Raw genomic sequence first — 23,374 nt, 5'->3', positions numbered from 1 at the left:
TTTACATGGGAGAACATTAGTTTTACATTCATCCTATCGTATATCATTTCATTGCCATGATTACAATCCCCTCCATGCATCATCAACCAACCAAAGGGTATACCCTGCAAGCCTATCCCCCAGTCGTCAGCACACAGCCCCTCTCCCTCTCTGGATCTAAAGTCCCCAGCTGCTCCATCTCTCCACGTCATCGTCTCTGCCACCGTCTCTGGCGTCACTGCTTCTCTGGGTAGGGTCCCGCCCGCTCTCTGCTCTTCTCCCTTGATGGTCCCAGGGACCTCCACTCCTAGACTGAAAACTTAATTACTCCCCTCCGTCCTACAAAACATCTACCTTTACATTTCCAACCCTCACAAGCAGTCCTGATAACAATTATTCACTATTGTATCACAAGAGACCTATCCGCATCTCCTTTCATCAGCCCCACCCAGACAGATAGGATACTACTCAGGGGAGATTCTTTCTTCCTTCACGCCCTCTGGATCTAGGTTCCCTCTTGAAAGCTTGTAAGCCAGTCACTTCTTGCCTTTGTAGCTCCTCCATTTTGGGTCGCCAATGTCCCAGTTGCCCATCCCTGTCTATTCTGTGTATGGAGAGGTTGGGAATGATCCTTGCTGTAAAGATTTGGGGGAACCCCATTATCTTGAATTCCATTTTCTCACAAATATTTTGAAGCCCTCTCATTTTTAAATGTTTAGGGCATGTATTCAAATGAGTACCATTCAGTTGCTGAAAAAAAATGAGGCATATACATGTGCTTCCAAAAATGGACCACCCAGGGGCAGTTGTTGTTGTTGTTGTTGTGATGTGCCGTAGAGTCGGTTCCGACTCATAGTGACCCTGTACAGGGTTTCCGAGGCTGTAAATCTTGACAAGAGCAGAAAGCCTCATATTTCTCCCATGAAACCACTGGTAGTTCGAACTGTTGACCTTGAGGTTCGCAGCCCAATTTGTAACCACTACACTACCAGGGCTAGCAAGTGAAAATAGCTACATGTCCTATTTGTGCATAAAAGTTTTATCAGGACATTTCTCTATATCTTTTATAAAGACTATTATGCACAGGAAAAGCTATTAAAAATAGTTAGTTGCCAGGGAGAGGGGGCTGATGCTGAGACTGATGATTGCCTTTGTATACTGCTGCTTGATTTTAAGTAAAAGCAAAACTAAAAACATGTGTATGCATACATTTTCTGATGAACACATTTACTAATATAGGGAAAAATACAAGAAATAAGTAATTGAGAAGGTATTTGGCATCCTGAAAACTTCCGGAGCTGGTCACCCTTGGCTTGTTTTGGACATTGAGATACAGAGAAAAAAGAAACAGAAAATACTGGGTTATTTCACTCCTGGCAACCCTACTCCACCCACCCCACCCAGCTCTGTGCAGCTTTCCTTATCTGAACCATAAATTCTGGAACAAACAATGGTGAGTCAGTGTGTTTAGTGAAAGAGAACCAAGGGACCTGTTGGAAGAATGGTACCCAAAACTTCTGGGCTCTCCAGGGCAGCCTTGGAGGTGCTCAGTTGACTGTCCAGGGACTTACCAAGGCACCAGGCCACCTCTCTTTGCTGTGCTCGATAAAGCTTAAAACTTGGAACAAATTTGTCCAGGATTTTGCCCTTTCATGCAAGCGAAAGGGGAGGCAGCCTTTGCTGTTTCTGTCTCCACGGGATGTGATTCCCTAGTGATGTAAAAGCTGGGTCCCTGTGGGGACAGGTGCTCCATTTCACCAACTTCTCCTTGATGAACACAGTAGGATTCGCCCATATCACCTCCACATGGAGTCATCTCTTCTTCAGTAGGGTTGTTAGCTGTGAAATGGCCTTTTTCCCCTTCACTAAAAAAAAAAAAAAAAATCTTCCCTTTGCTCTTGTACTGTTTAAAAAAGAGAGAAAGAAACAAACATTAGGAATTTTCCACGGTCTAAATTTTGACCTTGGGAAATCATTTTCTCTGGCCTGAGGAGGGGCCTTGCCCTGCTGTTTGCTGTCTTCAGAGTCAAGATTTACAACTGCCCATGGCAGAAACTCTATTCCACGAGCTCCTTGTTCCCAGATGAACTGGATTTCTTCCTAAGACGATGGCCAAATCCCAGACCGTCTCCTCCCATTCCTTTCATCAGCACCAACCCTCCTGGCTTTCTACTCTGATAACTGAGCATACCAACAACAGTGTTTGAACTACTGCCGCTTTCCCAACAGCTGGTGGAGACAGATGCTGGGGAAGGAACTTAATTTAAGTGGCCCCCACCAACCAATGGTAGGAGTCCTGGTGTGGCGCTGTGGGCTAATGCGTCAGACTGTAAAGTTGTTTGAACTGCAAGATCGGTGGTTTCAGCTCACCAGTTGCTCCTTGGAAACCCTATACAGGGTCGCTATGGTTTGGAATCGATTGGATGGCACTTAACAACAACCACCAATGGTGGTGTCTACTTCATGGGCCTGTAGCAACCCCACAGACACCAGTTGGCCACAGTGAGGGTCTCACAGCATTCCTGCCAGCCCCATATACACCCGCTTCTCACTTACTGACATTATTAGATTCCAAAGACCAAGTGAAAATCGAAGTCATGAGAAAAATGAAGGGTGATCACGTAGGAGCAGAGTGGAGGATGATACCGTTAGCAGAACTGCCGGACTACATCATATAACTTCCAGACCACTGAGAGTCATGGATGGCCCAGCCAGGGTAACAATATGACCTTAACCACCCCAATCTTTAGTTAGTCATTACAGTCAGACGTGTGTCGTTAATGTGAAAAATAGTTGGATGATAATGTTTTGGTTTGTTTTTAACCATTGTCATCAATGAGAATTGTCAGGTAATGAGACAGTCAATAATGAAGAAGTCGGTGTGTGTATCGTAGTCCTGGGAAATGCAAAAACCACTTCAACATTGCCTTGCTCTGCTACCTAAGTCCCAATGGTAGAACGCTTTTTGGAGGAAGCAGGACTTTAACTTTGAAGGGTGGAGAAGATTTATGTAGAAAGGGAAAAAAGAAATTGCAGATGGAGAAAAATTATGCCAGCGAAGTTGAACGGTAGGAAGATAACCATAGTGTGGGTGCTTTGGGTGATCTTCCATGGTTGACAGAGAAGAGGCATAGGGCCCCTCCCCACCGTGCCACTCCCAGTGGGTTTGTTAACATGAAAACAAGTCTGTTATAAGCAGTCATACTGTGTGTGTTCTATGGGCTTGAAGTCTTGGCTCCTCCAGCATGTAGCTGTTGTGACCAGTAAGCACCTCCTCACTCAAGGTGAGTGCAGCGAATTCTACTGGTACGATTTAGCCAACCTGGGTGGTGCAAATGGCCAGTGTGGTCAGCTGTAAACCAAAACAGTGGAGATTCAAGTCTACCAGAGGTCACTCAGAATAAAGACTTGGGGATGTATTTTCAAGAAGTCTGCATAATTCTACTCTGACACACATGGATCCCCGTGAGGCAGAACCAATTCAATGGCAACTGGTTGTGGATCAATCAACAGAATCTTCTAGTAACTGTACTGCATAGTGTCTTGGGTCTAGGGTGCAGTTCTGAATAGTATAGGCTCTGAGTTTACCCAGATTCCTATTTCCTGTTTATGTGAGAGTGGAAATGCTAGGAAAATATTTCCTGCCACTCCACTTAACCTGAACACCTCTCATTTCAGCAAGGAAACATTTTTAGCATCTGTAAAAATAGCTGAAGTCTTGTGGTAGCTGTCACAAGGGCACTTTCTCTGAGTTCTAAGTGGAGTCATGTGTGTGATCTGATTGTTGGTACAGAAAGAAACATTGCTTGCACCATTTTCATAATCTTTGGTACGCTTGGACCTGGTGGTTCTACCATGGGATGAGTGCTTTCGAACACAGGGAGTTCATCTTCCAGCACTGTATTGGGCAATATTCTCTTTTAACCCATAGCATCTCCATTGACTAATTTTTGGAAGTAGATGCCAGACCTTTCTTCCTAGTCTGTCATAGTCTGGAAGCTCTGCTTAAACATGTCTACCACGGGCACAAGACTGCTGATATTTGAGATACCAGTGGTATCGTTTCCAGCATCATAGCAACACACAAACTGAAATACAAGTGTTGTGTAATCTGATTGCTGTTGTGTGCCGTCGAGTTGGTTCTGACTCCTAGGCACACTGTTTAGGGTTTCTGAGAGCGGTTGTTGGATTTGAACTGTCAACCTTGTAGTTACCAGTCCAGTGTTTATCCTACTGTGCCCCACCAAGACGCATAGCTTCCAGCACCATAAACCACCACAGTATGACAAACTTACGTACAGTGTTGTGATTTTTTAAGTGCTGTCGAATGATTCTGACTCACAGTGACCCTGAATAAGGTTCCCAAGGCTTTGTATCTTTGTGGGAGCAGAAATCCTCACTTTTTTCCCGCAGAACAGCTGGTGGGCTCAACCACCACTTGTGGTTCATAGTCTAGTGCTTACCCTACAGAGCCAGTGCGTTCCCTGTAATCTGATTGTTGTTGTTGTTGTTTAGTGCCATCGAGTCGATTCTGACTCATAGCGGCCCTTTATAGGGTTTCCAAGGAGCTTATGGTGGATTTGAACCACTGACATTGCAGTTCAAACCTACCTTATGGTCCAGTGCTTATCCTGCAGTGCTATACCAGGACTCCTGATCCGATTAGGGTAGTTTCACTATTACCTCCCCCTTGTGAGATGGGAGCTAGTTTAAGCTGATGTATCTGTACATGTATATTGCATGGCTCAACGACAAGGATGTAAGTGACCTATAGGCAGTGTTAGGAGTCTTGGTGTGAAACTAACTACAAGGTCAGTGGTTCAAGCACTGCAAGGACCTTGGAGGCCTGAGAGTAGCTGTATCTTAAATATCTGGAATAAGAATAAGACTTGAGACCAACCCCTCTGATTTTCTCTGAGTGGTGAGGAAACACTTGTCCAGAAGCCCTCCTTAGTGGAGTTAGAGTAGGATTGGATATCTCAACTCCCAGAGAGAAGTTCCGTCCACATCTGGGCAGAGACGGGGCAGAAAATATTCAAGCATTTCATTTTGCTGAGTATGATCATAGGTGTTGAATTAATGTTAAAAGGTCTCATGTGATAGAGACAAACTACTTACACATATTGCAGTATTTATTCTATATTTTAAATATTCCTGGTGTGGCATTGTAGGATAAACACTGGATCACAAGGGCAGCTGCTCCTTGGAAACCCTCTACAGGGTCGCTATGAGTTAGAACCGACATGATGGCAGTTGAACAACCTATTTTAAAGATAGTCCTGATGGTGCAGAAGTTCAGTGCTTACCTGCTAACTGAAAGGTTGGTGTGTTCAAACTCACAAGCCACTCCGTGGGAGTAAGATGTGGCAGCCTGCTTCTGTAAAAATCCCCCAAACAACACCAAAGCCATTGCCAGCCAATAGACCCAGACTCAGTGCATTGGGAACCTGCGCTGATCTGTGGTGTTGCTATGAATGAAAATCAACTCATCAGCTGCGGGGTTTTTATGATTTAAATGGGTTTGTTTAAAATATTTGGCAAAAGGGACAGGGATGACATAACAATGGCAAAGTATTTATAAATGATAACACTCACTACTGGGCTTATTTTACTATGTATCTTGTGTATTTGAAAATTTTCACAGTGAGTTTATAAAACATTCGCAGTGATTTTTCACACCAAACCACATGCTTTAGAGTGTCTAAACCAAAACCAAACCCAAACCCTAACCCTTTGTCACTGAGTCTCTTTTGACTCCTAACAACCCTACAGGAAAGAGGGGGACTGACTCAGGATCTCCAAGGCGGTCACCTGTATGGAAGCAGACTGCCGCCTCTTTCTCCCGCTGAGGATGGTGGGCTGCAACCACAGACCTTCCCATTTGTTGCTGACTTTTTTTTTTTTTTTAATGTTTTATTGTGAATTAGTTGTTGTTTTCCTTGGAGAACATTCGTTTTACAATCATCCTATCGTATATCGTTTCATTGTCATGGTTAAAATCCCCTCCATACATCATCAACCAACCAAAGGATACACTCTACAAGTCTGCTCCCCAGTGGTCAGCACTGCTGCTGAGTTTTAAACCAATGCACCACCAGGACTCCAGTGAACATGGCTTTGTTGTGGTTGGTGTTGGATGCCGTTGAGTTGATTCCAACTCATAGCGCCTCTGGGCACAACAGAATGAACCACTGCCCAGTTCTGCGCCATCTTCAGAGTTGTTAACATTTCCATTGCCACTTCCGCTGTGTCAGGCCATCTCATTTGGGGGGGAGGGGTCTTCCTCTTTTTAGCTGACCCTTCACTTTATCAAGCATGATGTCCTTCTCCAGGGACTGGAGAAAGCTAGTTGTGGTTAATTACTGCAAAGCATGCTTTAGCCCAACTGCAAGGGTGGGAAGAATAAGTAAGTCTTCTGTTTTTATTAAATTATGTGCATTCCCAGAATCATCAGCTGCTGCTGTTAATGTTGCAGAACATTACCCACAGAGACAGGGCAGAGAACAGTCCTTTCTTGCACCCCACCCCGCATCCGCCTCTGCCCCTTGCCAAGGAGCTGGGAGACCTTGAAATAAATAACCCTACATAAACTTGCAAGTTTGAGCGCCTTCATTCTACTTTCTGGCAATCACCAGTGACTTACTGGGGGTTGCATTCTAACCTGGCCTCTGGCCTTCTGTTATCAGCTGCTTGGAGGGCAGACCTCATTATTGGTCAGTTTCTTGCTGCTCTGCAAACAGCCCTTGTCACATTGAGCTCCTGCCCACAATCCCTTTAGCATTGTTCACAATGGGTCCACTAGTACCGCTGTGGAAGGGTGGGAGTGTGCAATGACAGACAGACTAGATCATGAAATCATTTTTCCCTCTTGCAGTTTGGGGATGGAAGGAAGCAGTACACCCCAAGATCTGCTCCATGTAACATGACCCCGGGAGACTTCAGGTTGGCCTGAAATGAGTGTAAGCCCTAGCGTGTCCATCTGTAAACAGCTGGCGAGACTCTGCTTTGCCACTGACAGATGGGCGTTTCCAGAAGGCTATTTGTCTTCTCGCCTTCTGTCAAGGAGGCCCCTGTTACAGAAAAGTTATGGGAAGTCACCCAAAGTTCTGTTTTCTTTTGGCTCAACCAGTAAGCGATGTGTGGGCTCTTACCGCCTACACATTCAAGGTCTGCCCATGGACAGCATGTGTCCCAGCCATCTTAACCAACTGTCTTGGCCTTGACCGTAAATGCTAAGATGGGAAATACTGGAGGAACCTTGACCGGTCACATGTGAGGAAGTCCTCCTCCAACTCAGTACCAGGAAAAAGCTTGTCTCTCCTCAAGAACTGGTGTGTTTCCTTTTATTGGATAAAATCATAGTCTGTCTCTCTTTCTTTAACTTCCTCTTTAAACTACCTTGAAAGGCAGAGCTCAAGTTCATCATCTTTGCATATTTAGCTTAGTTTGGGGTATCTTTTATTTTCTCATATGGTTTGTACTCAACTACTAACCTAGTAGTTAGCAGCACCACGGAAGAAAGACCTGGAAATCTTCTATAAAGATTAAAGCCAAGATAACCCTATAGAGCAGTTCTCTATTACACAGGGTTGCCATGAGTTGAAATCAACCCATCAGCAACGGGATTGGTTTGGTTTGATTTTCATCTTGCATTTTGACTTTGTGTCCATTTTCGGAAATCCTTTAGAAGAAGGGTAATTATTGTTGTTCAGTGCTGTCAAGTCTGTTCTGACCCATAGCCACCCTGCATAGGGTTTCCAAGGAGCGTCTGGTGAGCTTAAACCACCAACCTTGTGGTTCAAACGAACCTTGCATTAACCCACAGTACCACACCAGGACTCCTTAGAAGCAGGGCACAGGGTACAAATGAGAGGTCTGTTAAAGGCAGTTAGTCTTGCTTTCTTCCCCTTCTGTTGGTCATGGCTTTGCCCTGTGAGGGAGAGGACTCTGCCTCCCTGACGGAGTCCTTGTGTGAGGCTTCCTCTTGCCCAGGCCTGCCTCAACAGTGTATTTCATCCACGTGCAACTTTTCTGTTGCTGCTCCTGTTGTCATTGGCTGTTGTCACGCTGATTCTGGCTCTCACCAGAACTCAGGTCTTATAGTAGAACCACCCCATAGGTTTCCTTGGCTGTAATCTGTACTATGGAAACAGAGCACCAGACTGTCTTCCTTGGAGGGTCTGGATGGATTCAAGCCACTAACCTTTTGGTTAGCAGCCCAGCACAAAACCGTTGTACCACCAGGTTCTTTTATGCTAAGAGATGGCATATTGTTGCTGGGAACTGAGACCCCAGGTCTTCATGGTAACCAGTGAATCTACTCATTGGCTATCCCTGCCAGTAACAGTTATCTCTGCAATCACAGTGACAGGAGAGAGGTCATACATCTGCAAAATCAGGGGGGATGGTCCAGAAAGGATGCCTGCCCCTCAGACTGACCATGCTAACTGGCTTTGCATGGACTTTGCTGGAAAGGCGCTTGTGGAAGGTGTTGAGCCTTGAGGGGAACAGGGGCTAATTCACCAGCAGCTGCTGTTGAACTGGTTCATTCTGGTTCAACCCCTTGCTGAGAATTTACATTTCCACCCTAGATGTATGGACTAGGAATCTACAAGATTTTAACAAAGCCCCAGGTCATTCTTAACACATGTGTATCTGGGGATCTAGAAACATCACTTGGGGGTCTTGCTAAAATGCAGAATCTGATTCCATATACCTGGGGGTGGAGATGCAAAGTCTCAGGAAGGGTTCCACTGGAAGGTACTGGTTCTACATGAGATCCCTAGTTTTCCCTGAAAGTTTTACTGCTGGCACAGGGGCCTTCAGAAAAAAGCCTGTGGGTAAATGGAATTAAAGACAATGGAGAGGCCTCAGTACTTGCCTTGGGGTGGGCTAGCTGCTGACTTGGCGCCCTGCAGGATTCTCGTGGTTTCCCTGATAATCCAGGGGGTATTGTTTATGGGGTTCCCCGGACCACAGGCGGCGGAGCCATGTGTGCATCATCATGGATAAAAACTGGGAAGAGTTGCTGGAAGGAGAGTGGATGATAAAATTTTAGGCTCCATGGTGTCCTAGCTTGTCAAAATCTTCACCCAGGATGCGACAGTGTTGCTGAATTGCAGAGAAGATCTTGAAGTTAATGTTGCATAAGTAGACATCAAAGAGCAGCCCGGGCTGAGTGGACTCTTTGTAATAACTGTTCTTCCTACTATTTATCATTGTAAAGATGGTGAATTTAAGCATGACCAGGGCCCAAGGACTGAGAAGGACTTCATACACTTTATAAGTGAACAAGAGTGGAAGAGCATTGAGCCTTCTTCATCATGATTTGCTCCAAGTTCCACACTTTTTCAGCCATCTGTGTGGATTACAACTTGCCATAACTATTTTGTTGAAGACCTTGGGTTACCTGTAGGGATCATCTGCAGATTTTGTTTTAGCAACTCTGCTTTCAGGACTGACTTTAGGGCTATGTATGATATTTGTGGCAGATTGCCTTTGTCCTGCAAAAAGGCGCAGACCACAACCATACCCTTCAAAAAATTATGACCAGAATCTTCTCAACCTTTGAACAAAGTGGAGGAGGAACAAGAATCGGATGAAGAAGACATTTCAGAAGAGGAAGCTGAAAGTAAAGAAGGAACATTCTGTGGGTACTTCTCTGACCATGGAACAATCACAGTTTGTTTTTATACCTATTTTAATATTGTGATTTTTCACAAACACAGAAGATTGACCCTTTCTTTTGGTTTGGAGTGAATTGGAATCTTCTCGTACATTGTAGTGTTCAGTCTAGATTGCCATTAGACTGAGTAATCTTCAGAAAATAGAAGTAGTACCAGGTATGTTGTTGTTGTGAAGAGCCATCAAGTTGGTTCTGACCCATAGTGACCCTGTGTAGGGTTTCCAAGGAGCAGCTGGTGAGCTTGAACTGCCGACTTTGTAGTTCAAATGGCTTTGCAGTCTGGCGCATTAACCCACAGTACCACACCAGGTCTCCAGTACTAAGTATAAGCATTTGAAATATGATTTATGAACAGTATGGTGGTTTAAACAACAATTCTTTGAAAAATCTGGTGTCAAGCAGTAAAATTGGGTATGTTGGTTGGTTTAATAACTTGTTTTAATTAAGTCTGAGATGAGAATTTACATTTTCCAAGTCTTGCATTTTGAGTTAGTTAAGAAGTACTAACAAATTTAGTTTAGAGAAAAAGATTTCTCATTGGATACAATTTTTCTTTGTTTCACTGTGTGAAAACAAACAAACATATTTCCTATAAGTGGGAGTTTTGCCCATTGTCTCAAGAAATATATATTTCAGTGACAACTCTGTGGTCTTTTTATAGATATAGTTCCAAATGTCCTCATTTTTATGTTATGCAGCTAATAAAAACTACGTTAACTCTAATTACAGTTTTCTACATAAGTCAGGATATGGTTTAGGCAGCTTTTATAAGTATAGGATGTTATAGGGATTTTGATAAAGGGTGTTGATTACCTCCTTTTCCCTCTGTTGAGTCTCTTGTTAGTATTTTTCTTATTTGTCATGGTTTACTTTCTTAATTTCCAAAATTTAGATGAAAATTGTCTGGAAATTTTTCCATGCTTTTGTTATTGTTGTTGTTGTTGTTAGGTGCCATCAATTCGGTACCGACTCATAGTGACCCTTTGCACAACAGAAGGAAACACTGCCTGATCCTGGGCCAACCTCACAGTTGTTGCCACGCTTGAGCCCATCGATGCTGCCACTTGGCCAATCTATCTCACTGGGAGTCTTCCTCTTATTCTCTGACCCTCCACCTTACCCAACATGGTATCCTTCTCCAGCGACTGATCCCTCCTGACAATATGTCCAAAGTATGAGAGACAAAGTTTGGTCATTCTGGCCTCCAAGGATACTTTAGTAGAGTACTTTTTTGTATCTTAAACAAATAAAATTTACCGAGGGATCCTTAAAAACACACACCAAAAGACGATGGCATATTTCCATGAACTTTTGAAGCAACTTTCTATTGGCAATTGTTGTCTGTGAGGGTTTAAAAAGTCTGTGTTTCCATTTTATTAGTGACTTTAGAAATAAATGTAATTCTGGACCATCTGAATGGCTGGAAGCTGGGAGCCTGGTTTCTGTCTGGATTCTCGGAGTAGGCAGGAATGTGAGCTCACCTAAACCCCCTTGGCACAACTTGCTTTATGATGCTGCGGTGTAACCTAACTGAGGGCCAGGCGGGGATTGGGGACGTCACTAGGTTCTCTGACAAAGTGATCGCAGTGATTTCGTACCTCTATGAAGGTGTATGTGGAGAAAGGGGGCCATGGAAGGGAATTCCTTCCTATCAAAACATGATTCCAGGCTGTTGTGCTTAAGAAATACGTCTTGCTGGGGGTCCCTGCATAATGTTTAGGGCTCACCAGACAGTTGGAGTACTGGTGCGTCACTATAGGATAAACACGGAACTGTTAACTGCAAGATTGGCAGTTCAAACCAACCAGCTGCTCCCTGAAAATCCTATACAAGGATGGCTAAGAGTTGGAACCGACTCAAGCGTACTAACTAAACAGTAACTGTTGGCTGCCCACTCTGTCAGAGCTAAGAACATGAAATTGCAGCTGGGCTGGAACAGAGAGGGTTCCGGGTTGCTGATCTCCAGCTTTCTGTTTCATCACATGCGTCATGGCCAGCTAACTCTTCTACAATTCTGTTTTCTTTGTCACCCTTCTGCTCTAAGTCATCCGTAACTCTCCATTACCAACTGACTGGTGTCCTACACCTTTTCCTGGTGGCCAAGCCCTCTCCAGGCCTCATGGCTTACCATTGTTGAGGTCACATCTCCTTAACCAACCCCATTTTACCACCTGCCTGAACACCCTGTCTCCACTTCCTGAATCCAACCAAAGTCCAGCCCACATACCAATTCGCCTTCTCTGATCGATCACCCTTGCACACACGCCACTCTCCTCTCTTCATATGGGGTTAACCTGTTATTTCTTGGATTCTAGAAATAGCAAATTGGATGGGTTGAGCCCACCTTCTAAGCCTTGGTGGTGGTGGTGGTGTGTCGTGAGTTGGTTCCAACTCATAGCGACTATGTATAGGGTTTCCAAGGCTGTAAATTTTTCTGGTAGCAGAAAGCCATAGACACTTAAAAATCAGGATTTCACTCACAGAGCTTTGTCTTCTCCTAAAATGCCCTTCACAAGGAGCTCTGGTAGTTACGAATCCGGCTGCTAACCTCAAGGTCAGCAGTTTGAAACTACCAGTGGTTCCATGGGAGGAAGATGAGGCTTTCTGCTTCCATGAAGATTTACTGCCTCAGAAACCCTATGCAGGGTCGCTATGAGTCGGGACTCACTCCACGGCACATCGGGCTATGCACCTCATTAGCTGCATGGCTTTAATGTGGCTACAATGCCTGGGCATAGCAGGCCACTTGCTATATGACCATGCTGACCTTCCCGTGGCATGAATAGCAGCATGTGGGAGGACCAACACCTCCTGAGCAGGCCTTGGCTGACCCGCCTCCTTCAGGTGGACACTGGACACCAGGCCAAGGACTTGGGCTTTCTTTCAGCTCTGCCACTTGTTACCTCTGTAACCTTAGCAAAGTTGCTTAACTCTGGCTCCTCACCTTGAAACTGGGTTAATGAAATCTGACTGACAGCTGAAGCACTCGATGAAGTTGTGCTCATGCGCAGCCTGGTTAATGGTGATTGGATAAGAGCCATGAACGAACTTGAGAACAGAACATGGAGCAGGAGTCAGGACCAGAGACCAGGGCACTTCTCCTAGCTCCTCCCGCTTGCTGCTGGCAGAGGCTTGAGGCTGAGGAATGGAATTGAGCACGAGCAGCTCGCCTGATTCTGGGCCAGCGAACCCTGCCCTGTGGTGTGTGGCTTGCAGGCTGTGGATAGACGCAGTAGGAGAAGACCTTCCAAGAGGCACAGTGTAGAATTTCTGAGTTCTGTCTATATTCCAAGAGTTGTGACTCCCAGAAGCTCTAGCTATCCCAGTTTGCTCCTCGGTGTCCAGAACTGACTCCTACCTACTAAGTGGTTCCCAGTGCATGCAAGGCTCAGACCCAAATGTCACCAAGTGAGTGCCAGCTGGTGCCCATCATCGTGAGGGCTCCCTGCAGCTGTCCTGCCGCACCTGTCTGGCTCACACCTGTCTGGTCTGCACCTGTTGGGTTCGCTTCCTAGGAATTTTTGTCAAAGTTGTTTATAACCATGACAACATCGAGGACTCTGTTTGGCCAGAATGAATGTTTGCAAATGCAAAAGATTGAAAATACAAAAACAAACCTAAGAACCCATAGGGCTTTTCATGAGTCAAGTAAATTATGACCTCAATTCTTAAGTCAGATCTTTGGTTATGTAATTCAGTTTCTTGTGAGTGATTGTGCGCCTTGAAAACATTATGAACTAGCACAGCCCGGCTAGTTCATAAATGTGTCAGCATTATGTCCTCTCTTGCTGTCCTCCTAGTATGACATGCCGAAGCAAAGATGATCAATTATTTTAATCTAACAGGATATTTAAATTTGATTATTTAAACACCTAGAAATTAATTGAAATTTTGACGGTATGCTTTTTTGTGTTTCTCATATTATCCAGTTCAGAGGTTTTTGTTCTGACTGCTTTTAAATCTAATGAGATTTTTATAATCCAGTGGAAAATCAGGCCTTTTCCAACCAGGTTAATCTTTTGCAAGTCTGCTCCTCATACTGCCCCTTTGTTTTCTAACTCAGGCTGTGTCGGAATATTCTGTCCTACCTCTGTCTTAGGGTGGGTTCTGTAGAGACGCCAGGCCAGTGCAGCACGTATAAAGAGAGGAATGGCTCACATGGACACGGAGGCTGGCAAGTCCCCAGTCCATGGGCCAGATGTCAGACTGGAGACTTCGCCCAACTCTCCTAGCCGCAGGGCCTGATGGATCCAAGACCAGCAGGACTGTTGGCACACAGGCTGAGGAACCCCAAGAACCAGAGGTCAGATGATGACGAGCTGGATGCAGGACCCAGAGCAGGCGAGCAAGCTTTGCCAGAGCATTTTATGTATATTGGATGCAGGCCACAATCCTGAGGAAATTCCCTTTATAGTTGATTGGCTGAGTCCATCAGATCACGTCATGGGAGGTGGGGAGGAGGGGAGGATGATTACATCATTACATATGTGCCAAAATACATCATTAGATACTTGCCAAGCCTCTGAGAATCCTGGTCCAGTCAAGTTGCCATATCTCAGTCCACCTCTTGTCAACTTGGCACCTGCACTCATATCAGACAGTCAACAACTACAAAGTCATATTGTGCCTGTTGTTGACAAGTGCCGTCGAGTCAGTTCCAACCCAAAGTGACGAGTTTCCAAGGAGCAGCTGGTGAGCTTGAACTGCTGACCTGGCAGTTCAAAGTGACTTTGCAGTCTAGGGCGTTAACCTACAGCACCACACCAGGACTTCCATATTGTACCTTACATGGTACAACTCACATAGACAAAACCAAACACACACTGGCTCTATTTACATGTTCTGTTTTATGAGGAAGGGAAGAAAGCAAAAATAATTGCACTCACACATACACAGAGTAAAGGAAGACCTATTCCACAATGGCAGTCTTTGTCTCTGTGGCTAGTATATAGAATACCTTCTTAGAGCATTTATTCTGTTTTCCCTTTATACTCAGCAGGTCCCTAGGCTGATCCTGGTTCTTCCTGGTGCTTTGACCTAAGCCTTCATTCCTGAAAGGTCTGGGCCATTAGTGATCCTGTAGGAATTATAATGGACTTTAATCACAGGGCATGTCGTACTTAGAGAAGCCCTAAGGCGTTTCCTGTGTTCCAGACATACTCTCTTTTACCTCCATCTGCAACATCAGTCTGGTTTCTCCTGGTCAGTCACGCCAGCCAATACAGTAATTCCTTTTTTTGCCTATTGATCCAGAGGCATGAGAAACCCAAAATGACCCGGTGCCATTTTTTTTTTTTTTTTAAGGTTTTTTTTTGTGAATTGAGTAATAGTTTACATGGGAGAACATTGGTTTTGCACTCATCCTATTGTATTTCGTTTCATTGCAATGATTACAATCCCCTCCATGCATCATCATTTAACAGTATTTGCTTCTCTTCCCGGTTTTTTTTCTTTCCTGATGTACCTGAAAACAGGAATATATAATCATTTAAACAACTAAAGGATGCATTCCGGCCTCCAACACACAGTCTTTTTCTTTCCATGAGTCTAGAGTCCTCAGCTGCGCTGTCTCTCCATGCCATACCCTCAGCCTCCATCTCTGGTGTTGCTGCTTCTCTGGTTAGGGTCCCACGTTCCGCTCATGCTCTTCTCACTTTATGGTCCTAGGGTCCTCTGTTCCTGGAATGTAAGATTACCTACTCCTTTTATATTACAAAACTTCTACCTTTACAGTTGTGACAATCGCAGTTAGTCATGATAACAATTACTCACTATTGAATCAGAAGAATCCTATCCCTAGCTCCTTTCCCAGGTGACATTCTTAACTTCTAGTTCAATAGAATCCTTATTCTATCTCTAGGTGGGAGCATTTGTTTCTTTGGAACTAAGACTTCTGACCTGGTAGCACAGGGTTGTGGGGACAGGAAGCAAAAGTGTCATGAATGAGTCTTTAGGAGTGGTACCACCACCTCCACCCCTTGATTCCTGGAACCATGAATCCTGGGCTGTGGGAGAAGCAGCACCATATATTGGGCGCTGGTTTAGAGAATGCCCAGCCTCTTAGGGATCATTGCCCCAGCCCTGCAAGAGCCTGCCACTTAGTTGGCTCCATGGTTGTGTGTTTAGAAGGCCATCCCATCATTTTATCAGGTCAGCTCCTTCAGTATGTTGGGGAATGTGGTAATACCAGTGATTTCCCCTTGGTAGCCCCAGTCAGTCACACCAACCAATAGGATAACACCTTTCTTTGTCTGTTGCTTCAAAGGCATGAGGAACCCAAGGTGGCTGGGTGGCAATTTTAACTTCCAGTTCAGTGAAGTAAGCGTTGCTGTGGCATGAGCTCGTTGATCCAAGGTGATGTTGTGCGGGTACCATCACAGTGGCTAAGACATTCTGCGAGCCCACAGTTTTGGCAGAGGCCTTGCATGCGGGGAAGACAAATCCACAGCCAATGTAAAGGTCTATTCTATTAAGAGCAAAATGATGCCCTTTCATGATGGACCAGAGTTCCGTGTGGTCACCCTGCCACCAGGCTGCTGGTTGCTTGGCTCGAAGATTGGTCCCTATCAGGGACTGATCACTGGTCTCTGCTGCTGGCAGTTTGGGCATCCGGCAGTGAGTGTGATCTAGTCAGCGCGGGTGAGTGAAAGCCATGTGCCGAGCCCATGCATAGCTCCCATCCCTGTCACCGCTCAGAACTAGGGAAAGACAATGACTGGTTTCTACAGAACACATCTTCCTATCCCCTTGATTTTTAAAATCCTCCTCTGCCGAGGTCATCCTTTGGTGAGCATCCACATGAGACACAAATATTGTCACTTGCCCCATTCAGAGAGGTTTATCCTATTTCTTCCCCAAGCCTTCCTGTCAACAGTTTTTCTAATTATGGTCCTTCGAAGTCTCTGACCATCCAACCAAACCATGTCCATTGGAATAACTTTGGGACAGATGACTAGCCAGGAGGTTTTAGGGTTTTGAACAAAAGTGGTAAATGTTTTAATTCCCAACCAGGTAAAACACTCCTTTTGTTATAATGAAAATATACACACCGCAACGTTCTTCAGAACAGCTACTTCCACATATTCAATTCAGTGACACTGATTATATTTTTATGTAATCTACCACCACTGTTGCTGTCTTCTTCCAAAATATTCTAGCACCATTGATATTAGGGGTCTGGGGTGGCGCCATAGGATAAGCACTCGACCGCAAGGTTGGTGGTTCAAACTCATCAGCCACTCCTTGGAAATCCTATACAGGGTCGCTATGAGTCGGCACTTAACAACAACATTGATATAAACTTAATTCCCCGCCGAACAAAAACTCTTCCTTTCCCCCTCCCTCTCACTCTCACTTTAATAATCTTTGGTTTCTATGGTGGTGATGTGCCGTGAAGTTGATTCAGACTCACAGTGACCCTGTATATGGTTTCTGAGTCTGTAAATCTTTACAGGAGCAGAAAGCCTCATCTTTCTCCCACAGTAGAAAGTTTCGAACTGCTGACCTTAAGGTTAGCAGCTGGACTTGTAACCACTATTTCTTATAAGTGTGATCATACAGTATTTGTCCTTTTGTAACTTACTGTGCACAACATGATATTTTCAAGATTCATTTATGTTGTGGCTTGCACCAAGGCTTCATTCTCTTTATGACTGTGTAATACGGGGTTGCTGTGATCGGAACCAACTTGACGGCACTTTGCAATATCCCACTGTATGCATGTACCAGATGTTGGTGGACACTGGTTGTTTCTGCCTTTTGGCTGTTGTGAAAAGGGCTGCAGTGAACATTGGGGTGCAGGTTTCTGTCTACATTCATGCCTTCACTTCTACAGGTTATGTATCTAGAATTGAGATTGCTAGATCATATGGTCATTCTGGAGTCCTGGTTTGGCACTGTAGGATAAGCACTTGATCACAAGGTCTATTTGAATCACGAGGTCGATAATTCAAACTCACCAGCTGCTCTTGGAAACCCTATACAGTGTTGCTATGAGTCGGAACCGACTCAACGGCACTTAGCAACAACATGGTCCATTCTACGTTCAACTTTTTGAGGAAATACCAAAGTATTTTCCACAGTGGCTACACCATTTTCAATTCCTACTAAAAATGGATCAGAATTCCAGTTTCTCCACAAGCTTGCACACATTTGTTTTCCTTTCTTTGTCCTGATCATTGCTATTTTAATGGGGTGAGGTGATGTGTCCCTAATGAGTAATGGTGAGGAGCATCTTTTCATGTACTTCTTGGCCATTGGAATATCCCCTTTGGTGAACTATCTGTTCAAGTCCTTTGCCTATTTTTGTATTGGATCGCTTGCCTTTTTGCCAGTAAATTGTAGAAGTCTCTCTCTCTATATTTAAAATAGTAGACCCTATACACAGCCTCTCTATGGGTCAGAACCAACTCCATGGCACTTAACAACAACTATAATCATCTGTATGTTGTCTTTTCACTAAGTTGATCTAGTTCTCTGATGTAACTTCTTACCTTTAAAAAAAAAAGTCTTCCAACTTGCTCAAAACATCTCCTTGATTTTCAAAATCTCTGTGTTATTTGTTGGTGCTCAACTCTCGAAGGGTATTAGTGTCATATAGGACCCTTTTTGGTGTCCCTGGCAAAGATATATTGAAAGGAAAGAGTGAATGGGTTAGGACAGAAATCTCAAACAGGGACTCGTGATAGGATGTTTGGTTTGCCTTCTGAATTTCTGGTGGTTTTTTTTTTTTTTTTTGCCTTTTGCCCTAACCATGTTGGTACTCTTCTTTAAATTAAGAGTAAAAATGGACAAACACATTCTTAACAGTGTAGGAAGAGTTGTCTGCATTTCTTTGGTCATATCTACAGTAAGCCAACAGACTGCTTGATTGAAAGTTGTTTCTAATAGCCAGAGGAAAACTGATTAAAACATGATTTGCCAGCCAACACCATTCCTCTACCTTTCCATTAACAGACATAACTCTCCCCATGAGCCTCCCTGGAGAGACTCCAGTTGACTTGGATGGATACCATTTGTGGCATTGTCCATGGCTGCCCATCCCACCTCCTTCCTACTTTCTGTGTTTAGCACAAGTCGTGTTTCTGCGAGTGGCTCGCAAAATACAATGAACAGAATGGCATATTATAATTATTATTAACTCAGTTTATTAGAAGGCATTTTGTCTTTTACAAACCCAAAGTCATTTGAAACCCAATAATAAAGTTGATAACATTTTGAAATTTGGCCGCTTATGCCTAACACTGCATTCATGTAAAAAACAATCCCCAAACCGTTCTTCCCACAGCACTGACTATGCAACTGAGTGTGACCATTCATCGCAATGACCACACAGAACTCAGACACCATACTGATAGTCATCGGGCTTATTAGGGAAGTTGTTGTTGTTAAGTGCCATCGACTCAATTGTGATCCATAGCGACCTGGTATAGGGTTTCCAAAGAGCCGCTGGTGAGTTTGAATCACCAACTTTGCAGTTCAAACGAATTTGCAGTCTGACGCATTAGCCCACAGCGTCACACCAGGACTCCATTAGGGAAGTTAACAGGTTACGATTCAGGGTCAGAAATGTTCAGAGCACAGTTCTTCCAGTCAGGATGACCTCTCCTCATCTGTGCCCACAGGCAGGCTTCTCTTTGCTTGGTCAGTGTTACAAAGCTCTTTTAGGGCTGCTGATACATGCTTGTAGAGCACTCCATTCCACTGTAAGCCTCAGCCTGGAGGCACTTGGCTCTAGTTCTCTAAGCCAGCAAACCTAGTTCCCCTAATTAAGCACCTGGAATCTCCCAATTCTGCAAGCAACCCTCCTGCCCAAAGTCTCTGCTTTACTTGCTCCGTGGGCTTTTCTTGGTTCTGGTGCTGTGGGATCCTCTTTAACTCCTCCAGTTTCACAATTTTCTGTCCCTGGGTTGAGGTGGTTCAATGTGCAGAAATCTCAGGGTCCAAAGGACATACTGCACTCATGGGTCCTCTTCTTTGATGTTAGTGAGCTATCTCCCCTCCTGCAGCTGAGCTAGCTCAATTTATAACCATGCTGGAGTTTCAGGTTTTTACAATCACAGTGACCTCTGTTAGCACCCACAGCTGAATCATATCATCTGTCAGTATCTTCTCTTAACTTCTCTTACCCAGACCCAGCAGAAAAAGAGTCGTTTTGCGGCAGTTACAAAGACTAAGGCTCAAAGAGACATTAAATCATCCACCATATCACAATTAACAAAATAATCATTGTGCCAGATTTACTGGCAAACTTGACAAGGTTTTAAACCACTCAGTGCCACACACCAGAGACCTTCATTACAGTGATCTCTGCCCCTGCTGTAAGTTTCAGTGTGTTCCCTGAGCCTTTACTGATTTACTGGTTTTCTGTTCTCAGGATATGACCTGGTCACTGGCAACTTGGCTTAATAAGCAGGTCAAAGTGGACTATAGAGTCAGCAAAAATATCCCCTAATGTATGCCTTCCCTAATAGATGCCTTCCCTGCTAGATTCTGGAGGCCTGGTGTGGCACTGTACGATAAGCACTTGACCACAAGGACAGTTTGAATCACAAGGTCAAAGGTTCAAAGTCACCAGTCATTCCTCGGAAACTCTATACAGGGTTGCTATGAGTCAGAACCAACCCAGTGGCACTTAACAACAACAAACCACTAGGTACTATCTTCAAGTGACCATGGATTCCTTTTGTAATTTTATTTTAAGTTTTACTATTTGTTCTTGAAAAAAAGAGATTGCAAGGAACCCCATTAGAGCTGGAAATGGGAGGCGTCAGAGTGACTTGAATTCGGATCTGGACATACTTGCTGTGCAACCTTAAGCCAAGTGACTTAACTTCCCTGAGTCTGTTTCTTCATCTCTAAACATGGATGATCTTTGTAGGGTTTATTGTACGAGCTCAGTGAAATAACCTTTGTCAGATGGACTTAATTATTAATAAAAACAGTTTCCTTCGTTTGGGTTGTACTCTTTCTGTTTTACTGGTTTATTATTAATAGCATTTTGTGTTCTTTACTTTAACTGTAGTTTTGTCTTCATAGTTTAAATTTCAGTAGAAAATCACTCACGATATCTACCAATCCTTGTTGAATCTGGAGTTCCCTGAGTTTTTACTTTACACGTAGCTTCATTCAAAATAATGGTAAGACAAAAGAAAGTCTTCATTCTTGAAGTTTTCTGATTCAGTCCCACTTTTGCAGAAGCAACTCTCAAACCAAGTTGGGGCTCCACACTAGGATTGTTTTGGGGGTGTTGCTTGGGCTACTAAATGACCAATTTTGAGTGGAAGGGACAGAGATTTACAGAGCTCTGAGCTAGAAGAAAGGAACCCTAGTGGTGCAGTGGTTAAGCACTCAGCTGCTAACCAAAAGTCACTAACTTGAAACCACCAGCTGTTCTGTGGGAGAAAGAGGTGGCAGTTTTCTCCTGTAAAGATTTACAGCCGTGGGCACCTTATGGGGCCATTGTGTTCTGTCTTACATGGTCGCTATTAGTCTGATTTGATGATGACAGTGAGTTTGGTTTGGTTTGGGGGCTGGAAGAGGCAGGTTCATCACACCCAGTTCGCTAAGCTCCATGAATGCCTGAGCAGGTACAGGAGGGGAGGTACTGGGCATTTGGTCACTTCCAGGTGACTTGGATGGACACCACCAGTAGCTCAGTTCATGAGCAGCTCCAATGATCACACTGGTTTGGGGCTTGAGACAGAGCAGCTTTCACATCTAAGGAACTTGAGAAGGACTTATAAGGCAACCTATTGTTCATTGAAACTTTGCACATGCCCTCTAATGCTGAGGGCATGGACAGTGGACAACATGGCTGAAAGGAGAGAAGCCAATTGAAAAATAGTGTCTCAGATCTCAAAGAGATGAAGAACCATCCTCCATTTTTAGTAGAATCTCTTTGATGTGGGGGTGGGGGGTGCGCTGGGAAGGGTGGGTAAAATGAACACTGCTACGTTATGTGCATGCAAGCAGAATTGCAACATGACTTCTGATTTCATGGTTGCAGAGAATACATGCAAATTAGACACAGGAAAATGGAGATTGACTTGTCTTCCATATTGCTTTGTCTCACATGGCCCTGGCAGACCAGAGGTGCTCACTAGTCTTTAAATGAATGACTGGGAGTGCAAACAGTTTGTGCTCAAATACTAACCTAGAGGTTGATGGTTCAAACCCACCAAGTGGCAATTGGCTTCCATAAAGTTTACAGCCAAGAAAACCCTATGGAACAAGTTCTACTCTAACTGTGGAGACGCCTGTTTAGAATCCACTGAAAGGCAGCACATTTGGTTTATTTGGTTTGTATTTGCATGTATAGTCAGCACCCAGGAAAAAAATTGAACAATTATGAGGGTAGACGAGACTGCAGTGAGATTTGGGCTGGTATGTTGGTGGGCTGGAATGATGACCATGCCTTGAGGTGCTGTTAAAATCTGGGTTGACGGCCAAGAGTATGGGTGTGCCTGGGTGTTGATCAGAGACCTTGGTTATGCAAAGAAGCAGCTGAAGACGGTCTTGGAGTGTTTGAGGCTAGAAGAGACAAACTAGGAAAATGGAGGGGGCAGAGCTGGAAGATGACATGCTAAGGGGTTAGTTTGAGAAAGGCCAGGGACATCAAGGGAGGAATAAAGGGCCAAATGCAAACTTAGAATGTTCCCCCACCAAGGAAACCCATTAGAATAGTCTGAAATTGTAAATCAGCAGTCTCTATTAAAATTTTTGGCTGAAACATTAAGCAAAAGCAACGTGCCAGCTCAAAGATTTGTGATACCTTCGTATTGTTTATATAAATGAGCTTCAAAGGTTTAATTTAAAATATTTCTGTGATAAATATCAGGCGCCCATCCATGAAAACAAAATGTAGCCTGCACTCAGAGCCAACTCTTTGGGGTCGTCCAGGTCTTGGGTGTTTTCCTGAGGAAAGAACATTTCCTTCTTAGCAGCCCCCTCTCCCTTCCCACCTTGGAAAATGGGACCCCAACACATTTGAAAGTCTCATCCTTGCCTGCCCTTCTCTCTGCACCTGAGGAACTCTTTATTCAAGAATTTCCCTTGTTCTTTTCTTCTCTTAGTTCTCCAGGACACAAAACAACTTGAACTTAGATATCAAAAGCCTTGGGCAGGGAATTAGGGCATTTGGGTTTTCCACAACCTGGTAAGTTTGGCCAAGTCCTCATCTTTCTCTGAATATTGCTTTGTTTTAGTGAGAGGGATGTTTTTTTTCTTGCTGTTGAAAAAGCTCTGAGTCGATGACATGTCTTACGTGTGTGTGCTGCCCAATAGAATCATAATGCTAACCACATATACACGGGGACTTCAAAACCTTTCTAGAAAGATGGAATTAAAAGATAATGGAATTTTCCCACGAACGTTTAGTGTGCCCCCCCCATCACTTTAACTCACACTATGTTTTTAATAAATATATATTTCTTATTGTTGAGAATATACAACAGATACACCAGTTCAACAATTTCTCTGTGTACAACGTGGTGACATTGATTACGTTTTTCTTGTTGACCACTCTTACCCGCCTTTTCTGAGTTGTTCCTTCCGTGTTAACGTAAATTCACCGCCCCTTAACTTTCCTTTGAGTTGTTACTATGTATGAGTTTGATCTCATCTAGATGTTTCTTAAAAGAGGACAATACTCAAGGCAGACATTCTTTACTCATGAAATCACATTAACATTTTTTAAACTTAACAGAAAAC

General features: G+C 44.1%; 1 pseudogene; it reads left to right on the top strand.

Annotated features, from left to right (window-relative positions):
* Positions 1-6,901: 6,901 nt before the first annotated feature.
* LOC102811027 overlaps positions 6,902-23,374 on the top strand; it is a 37,653-nt pseudogene continuing 21,180 nt past the window's right edge.

This window comes from Chrysochloris asiatica, unplaced genomic scaffold (genome assembly GCF_000296735.1).
Source record: "Chrysochloris asiatica unplaced genomic scaffold, ChrAsi1.0 scaffold00003, whole genome shotgun sequence".
Classification (NCBI taxonomy): Eukaryota; Metazoa; Chordata; class Mammalia; order Afrosoricida; family Chrysochloridae; genus Chrysochloris; species Chrysochloris asiatica.
Note: the sequence above shows the minus strand (reverse complement) of the source record. Positions and strands in the feature narration are given on the sequence as shown.